Source organism: Saccopteryx leptura, chromosome 5, assembly GCF_036850995.1.
Source record: "Saccopteryx leptura isolate mSacLep1 chromosome 5, mSacLep1_pri_phased_curated, whole genome shotgun sequence".
Lineage (NCBI taxonomy): Eukaryota > Metazoa > Chordata > Mammalia > Chiroptera > Emballonuridae > Saccopteryx > Saccopteryx leptura.
In genome coordinates this window covers 78,610,662-78,618,903 of record NC_089507.1, presented here as the reverse complement: position 1 = coordinate 78,618,903, position 8,242 = coordinate 78,610,662, and positions in this window count along the sequence as shown.

Below are 8,242 nucleotides of genomic sequence, written 5' to 3'. Positions count from 1 at the left end.
CTCTGTGGCGCCTCTGCCTCAGGTACTAAAAATAGCTTGGTTGAGAATATGGCCTCAGATGGGCTGAGCATTGGCCCCAGATAGAAAAACAATGTGCCCTTCCCACAGTTCAGCCTTGCTACTCATTGGCAATGGGTGACTTCAAGGATTGAAGACTTTGCACCTGAACATACCTGGAACCCAAATGCAAGTGGGCAAGTGAGCCCGGCTGAGTAACTCACTGAACAGGCAGGGAGACAGCCAGACAGGCTGGGCTGCCTGTGCCCTGTCCCACCCAGGACACTGGGGCAAGTGCCAGACTTGTCTCCTGTAGCACCCAGCCCAGGCTCCTGCCCTCGCAGGGAAGCAGCAGACTGGGGCCTTTTCCAACCACACAAGCTGATCTCTGTCCTCCAGGGAGGGGAAGAATGCATCCCAGGGAGATGACAGGAGGCAGGCTGGTGAGAAGAAATTGGACCTCACAGAAATCAGGGTGCGTGTTCCCAATGTCCCCTCAGAGTTCACTTATAAAACCCAAATTCAAAACTAAAATTATTAGAATTCCAAAATGATGGCCATAGAGCTTAAACCTCAAGAAAGGAGTCCTGATTAGTGTGCGAACCTGGGTTACTGGTTGCTTGCCCTTGAAACAGAACCTGATAACTAGTGAGACTGAAAATCTAATCTCAAGTTTACTGGACTTTATATTTTTTTTTCTCCACATTTCTAAAGCATACCCTTTGCCAACTTTAACATTTGCTTGCTTATATTTTCCTCAGATGTTTTAGATTCATTTTGTTTGAAAAAGATATATTTACTTCCCATATGTTGACAATATTTTCTCTTGATCTATTATATTTTTAGACTTCAAAATTTATCCACTCTTAAATTATGAAAATACTCTAATGTCTCCATTTGATCCTTTTTATGTAATTTAGTAATTTTTAGATTATTTTTACATTTTGACTTTAATTCCGTGGAAATGTTTATATGTATGATGAAATGTTTGAATCTAGTTTTATATTCCTGTCTAGTCAGTTGCTAAATGCCATTATTAAACAGTTCAGCCCTTTTTTTAATGGCAGAGAATTTTATCAATATTGCATATAAGATTTCCTTTTAGACTTGGATAAGCTTTGGTTCTCTTCTAGACTACTGAACCACTAAGTCATTATGATAAATATTTGATTACAGTAGCTTTATAGTGAATGTCAGCTATCTGGTATTGTTGATAAATTAAAAGTTAGGAATAAATAGCTTATGCTTAACATAGAGCATAGCTGTCATAGTTATATGGATGTGTTTAACCAAACATTTTGTGTTCTCTTAGGTAATGAAGCTTGATGTAATAGAGGGCATATAAAATTGTAAGTTAAATCTTGTATTGAAATTCTATGCATATAAGTACAAACCCTATTCAACAAGTAAACTGCCTATGCTTACAATGACTTGTTTTTTTTCCATCTGTAAAACAAGAATAATGCAATCTCTCTCAAAAATTGTTTGCAACATTACAATCATTTAATAAATATTAATGCTCCCTTTTCATAACATCTGACTATTTCCCTTTAATTTATATTCCAGTATATCTTTGGCACATTTTCTCTTATACCAGTATGACTTTTTAATAAGTGTTATTTCTCTGACAATCAAGATAAAGCTAACAATTTTTAATTCCATTGCCAGTACTGTTTTCCAATAGAGAGTTGTAACTTATTTACAATGATTCTAATAATAAATACATTTGAGTTTACTTCTTCTAATTAGACTTTTATTATTCAATATACTATCTTTATTCTTTTTTTTTTTTACTGGACTGAATAATCTGTTTGCTTTCTAGTGTTTGATTTCAAGTTCCTATGTATATACATATATTTTTCTTTTAAATGACTACATTTAAATGAGTTTATTTTTACCAAAACCAAACACTGTATAAGCCGTTACTCCAACTTACACAAAATTTTCTTTCTTTTTGTTTATATCAAGTGAGAGGCAGGGAGGCAGAGAGACAAATTCCCACATACGCCCAACTGGGCTCCACCTGGCTACCCCCGTCTGGGCTGATGCTTTGTCTATCTGGGGCTGCTGCTCCATTGCTCGGCAACTGAGCTATTTTAGCACCTGAAGCAAGGCCATGGAGCCATCCTCATTGCTGAGGGCCAACTTGCTCATTTAAGTCATGGCTGCAGGAGGGGGCAAGAGAGAGAAAGAGAAAGAGAGAAGGGAAGGGGGAGAGGTAGACAAGCAGATTGTCACTTCTTTTGTGTGCCTTGACTGGAATCGAACCTGAGATTACCACATGCTGTGTCAATACTCTACCACTGAGCCAACTGGCCAAAACCACAAAATTTTCAAGACACATATATTTCCTGTATTCTTCTTCTAACATACAAGAATTTTTAAGTTTTATTAAATACTTTAGAATTTCAAGTCTTGCTTATTTTTTTCATACAGAATGCCTCTTATACCAACACTATGTTTATAATCAAATTATTATCATCAATTCATATTATCTCTGAATTCTACTGGATTCATTTTTTAGAATTGATTTTTAGAGCAAGAGGAAGGAGAGAAACAGAGAGTGAGAGAAAGCATCATCGATTTGCTGTTCAACTTATTTATGCATTCATTGGTTGATTCTTGTATGTGCCCTGACAGGGGATGGAACCTGCAACTTTGATTTATGTACACAACACTCTAACTGAGCCACCTGGCAGACAGGATTCATTTTTAACTGTGCTTTCTTGGAAAACTTGCTTTTTATTTTAAAATTGGAGTGAGTCGGCTATAATTTTCATTAAACTATAGTATTTTCTGGAATAATTTTTTCAGAATGTATGTATCCCTTATAATTGTCTCAGAGTGTGCACTCTTTGAAAGTGAGTGTTTGCTGGTAGCTTGCTTGCTTCCCTTATTTCTTCTCTTTATTTGTTTTTAATTTTTTTCTTATATGTTGGCCACTAAAGAATTATTTTTAAAAAAATTTTGATGCAGAGAACTGTGTTATCTTATAGAATTCACTGGTGCAGATGAGATCCACGATGCAAAACTGATGACTTCGATCTCAAGAGGCTTATGTGCTTTTGTCACTTTATCTCTGTAGTTGAGAAAGTTTCACCAGGCTAGGTCTGAGTGTGTATCTTCTTTTCATTAATCACACTTGGCACACTTGGTAAGTGTGACCTAAAAACTCAATTCTATTTCAGCCAGTGTGAATGTTCTATCTATTGTTTGTATGCTTCCTCTAATGATTTTTCTCAAGTAAATGATCTTTTTAGGTATTCCCTGAATAATATTTGTATATGCTTTCTTGCATTAAAAAAATGAAGAAAAAATATCTTTTTTCTCCTTAATGCAAAACACACACAACAAATTTTAAAAGTACTTTACACTTATAAGATGTACTTCTGTACTAAAATCATTGGATGCTATTATTTTCAACAACACCACCATAGATGCAGCTACAATTGCCTGTGTGCTTGCCTTGAAGAGAACAATATAAGGAGTGTTGCTACTTAGTGATTTCCCTTTGTTATTATACCTGACAGTTCTGAAGTGTGACTCTGTTGCCCAGGAGTGGCCCATGGCTCGAAACAAGGTAGGGTTAGACTTCATTGATATAAACAGATGGCCCCAAACAAATATACCAAAAGAAATGTGTGATCGAGTGTAATAATAAGACCGGAGGTTTGAGATCCATGGAGAATGTTTTGTTATGTTGTAGTGCACATATTTTATTCATGTTCCATATTTGAAAATTATTTAAATATAATGTGATTATTTTATTTTTAAATAAAAAAATTGTATTTTCTAATTTTTTTTCTTTACATTGACTGCAAAAGAGTAATGACCCAGTGTCAGTATAGCTTGTGATGTTGAAGTTGAAATGAGGTTAAAATCTATGCTTGGAATTCTTAAAAAGCTTTTTGTTTAAAAAGCTGTGGTTGTATAACCATAGATTCTCTCACATATTCTTTAATATTTTTGGTTTACCTTTGGCAACACAAGATTTATTTTTTATTACTACAAAGCAATCTCAAACTTTAAAAATAATCATTTAAGATAACAACTAAAATCATAATAAAGAATATCTACTTTGGAAAATAAAGTCTCACTTCTATAGTTTGAAGTATGTCAAGGAATAGAGGTATTTCTCAGTAACCCTATAGTAAGACATTTAAAAGCAGTACATTTTCAAGAATGATTAGGTTAGTGGTGTGTTCCTGTCACAATATACTAGCAAACAGGACTATGATATCAGATAACTCAACAGCATAAATATATGCTTCACAGTTTGATGTGAAAACTATTTTCATTTGACCAACACTCAAATTACACTAAGAATAGAAAAATGTCACAAAATAAAATGGATTAAAAACACAATGGACATTTGGTAAGAGACACAAATTTAAAGACAGTAAAAATTATGTCTTGAGTAGTCACTCAGATTTCATATAAAAAATTTTATATAGAACTTTTCATAGCAAAACATATTGAGTGCTGAAAGTCTGGGCTGAGCACTGCTTTGGGAAGGTAACAGAGAAGAAGAACCCAAATCACTTTTGGGGGCAATGGAAGGGCGGAAATGACTGATATATTTTGTTCTCAATGTTTGGCCGTGTATAGAGTTCATTAGTTTACATTGGCACTGACACGAATAGACTGTCCAACTTTAGAGTTATTGTCATTGATACCTCTTATACATACAATCCCATTATAATAAAATGTGACTTCAAAAATATATACATTTTTATCACAATACAAACTTATCCAGAAATTTTGAAGAGAAAATGATTGTCCATTAGTAGCCGTTAAATCATTTGATGTGGGTCTTTTTCCACTTGGGTAAATGATTGCAAATCTCTATTTTTTCTCCTCTCCTTTTAATAATAGGAATGCCACTATTTCTTGTTTTGGTTTGATTTGCACTGTATGAAATCTGACAAAATACTTTCCTATAAAATTATCTGGTTGTTAGCAGAATAGGTTATACAATTTCACATACTATCACTAATATGAAGTTATTTTTATTCAATTTTTTCATAGATTTTTATATCGATATTCATAAAAATATATATCAGTATTCTTATTTTATTTCTTTTTGATACATATTTCTTCTCCCCTTAGACACTATATTGTAGATTGCCTAATTTACAGTATCCATGGACAATCAATCCCTTCAGATAACATCTTAAAGAGATCTGATGTTAAGTGCATGTTGCATAAGATGCTACATCATTGGTTCTTTTTTTATTCTCCATCTTCTGAAGAAAGCCCCATCAAAAACCACTTAAGCTCTCTAGAGCTTTCTTCACATTTACTTAACCTATGATAAAAGAAAGCATATTTAATGCTCATTACAAAGCACTCCCCCTCCTCCCCTTGCCTCCAATTTGATTTTTTTTTTACTAAATACTGATGTTTCTATTGATGCTGATTCTTGAACCTCAATGCAGTGTGTTTACTGACAATATGTAAAGAGAAAAAGTGTGATTGTTTTCTGTGATAAAGAAGGAAGAGGATATCAGAGTATAAGGATTGACAGTAATAAGCATAGAATTGGGACAATATATAAGGACCATAAAGTTCGCCAAGGGGAAAAATTTACTAACTGGTGAGTTCTTCAAAGCTAGGACGAAAATGTTATTTCTCTAGCATACTTCCTTGACAGAAATTTCTGAATGAATAAAATGAATTCAACGTGAAAGAACTCAGTAAGAAAGAGAGGAAATATTTCGATGCTCTTAACTAAATTTGGGATTCTTCAAAGCATACAGTCTATCTAACTGACATGTAGAAGCTGCTTGTAACTAATCTGTCTCATAGATTTAAAAAGGGATACCTCATGAAGTAATTACAGGAAAGATTTCTTACCTCTGACCATCAACATGGTTCTTACATCAATACTAGAAATTTAGCTTTATTTTCTGGTGTAAAACTTTGACTCTTGTTGGATAAATAAACTTACTTCTCTTTTTTCTTCTCCCCATCCTGCATACAGATAGAAAAAAGAGTAGTGATTAGATATAGTGATTGGCATAAACAAGACAGAAATGCTTTCTCAAATCAAATGTCCAGAGTATAAGGTGTACAACCATTCATCTCTCGGATGGCTCTATGTGTGTTTATTGCTCTTTTACCTGGGCAAGTCCCACTACTAATTTTCTTATAGCCAATTTGTTGATGTTATTAGAACATACATCAAAATTTGTTGTTTTCTACTTCATTAATTTCCCCGTTATAATTTGGACCACTGAGCATGGATTGTCATTCTGATGTACTGACTGAACCACATAGTTGCTCAGTAAAATGACTGAATGAATAAATGCCTTCAGATACCTTTGACTCTGGATATTTATTATAACACTAGAATATTATAAAGTGTTCAATACTGCATTTTATAATCTAGTGTTTATGAACACTGATTAGTTCACTTCATGAGACCGAACTTTTTATTATTAAGCTCAATTTGGAATTTTGTTCTGTTAATATGCTTAATTGCAGGCCAATACTGCTTGAGCCTTTCAAATGAATTTTGGAGTTAGATGTACACCCCATCTTTTGCTTTACTCAGAAGTGTGTATGTAATAAGCATTCTGATTATTGAACAAAATCCCATGTTAAAGATTTTTATTTTATAAAAACTTTATACCTCTAGGTATACCTAGTATTTTGCTGGCTTTGACAAAGTAGAAAATCTTGACAGTTCACCCATGGTTTTTCTCAATTTTCTTCACTCATGATGACACCAGTGTGTCTTTTGGTATTACCATTTAGGTCAGAATAATTACAAGGACATTTTAACAGGACTCCATGGATCTATATTTTTCCCCCTTTATCAATGTTTTTATATTCTGCTTAAAAACTCTTAGTAGATGCCAGCAATATAAGATATAAAACTTTTTTAATTGAGTCAGCATTTACATTTTCCATAAGTGTCTCACAACTCTCTTAATGGCATAATAACTTTACTTCTACTCAAATAGATGATTACACCTCTGTGTCTTTAATAATTCTATTATACCTATCTGTAACTTATTTCAATTGTTATTCCAAATAATAGACTTCTTTTTTTTCTATTTTATTTATTCATTTTAGAGAGGAGAGAGAGAGAGACAGGGGGGAGGAGCTGGAAGCATCAACTCCCATGTGTGCCTGACCAGGCAAGCCCAGGGTTTCGAACCGGCGACCTCAGCATTTCCAGGTCGACGCTTTATCCACTGCACCACCACAGGTCAGGCCAAATAATAGACATCTAACATAAGCAAAAAAAAAAATCCTTCATATTAAATGAAAGATCTTTCTGTTTGTAATGTGTAAAGATGACTGAAGAAAACACAAAAGCTCATTTAAAAAGTGTGAGAACAGATCCTTGTGAGGATAGGATGCAAACAGGATGAAGGGTGTGTTGAGGAAAAACCATGAGGGAGGAGAACAGAGAGGAGGCAGTGGATGATGTGAGGCTGGAGGCCTCCTGAGATGAAAGAAGAGTGAGTACCTCCTGGTAGTAAAATGTTTCTCCTTTACACACACCATAAATAGAATATTCTTTAAAGTCTGATAAAGGGAATATTCTCTAAAGTATACTAAAACTGACTATGCTGTAAAGCCTACCTAATTAACATGTCAATGTGTGATTTTTATCTGCCAACTGAGAAAGAGGTTGCATGTTACAGTGAGTCTTTACAGAGATCAAAGAGCATGCTCCTAAGCAAGATGGGAGATTGTAGAATGAAAATTCTTCCTTATCCAGTCATGGGATTCAAATAATATAACAACCAGTTCTCTGCCCTAATGGCTGCTTTAAGTAAAAAAAAAAAAAAAAAAAAAAAAAAAGATATACTGAAAAATAGTTTATTATGTCATGCATTTAATAGTTCAATAAGAACAATAAAAGATGTACACAAAACTAGATTATGTTATAAGAGTTTTTAAATATGAATGAAAATATATTAAATAATACCTGACAAAAAAATAAAACTCCTATTTAAGATACTCCCATATTACTGCTTGATTGGTGTCTTTACTTGCAATTTTTTTCACCTATAGAAGGAATGAGCACTACTATGGGTGCTTAGAATATGCTGTTGCTCAGATGAATATTAAAAAAGATTAAGGAATGTAATTATGTGATTTCCACATAGGGCAGCTGAACAGGTGCCCACCTGAAAGAGAGTGCTGATTGTACGTGCCATTTTAGCAACCAGTTCGCCAGATTCAACAAAAAAATTGGTATTAATTCTACCAAACCAGTGCAAGTTGG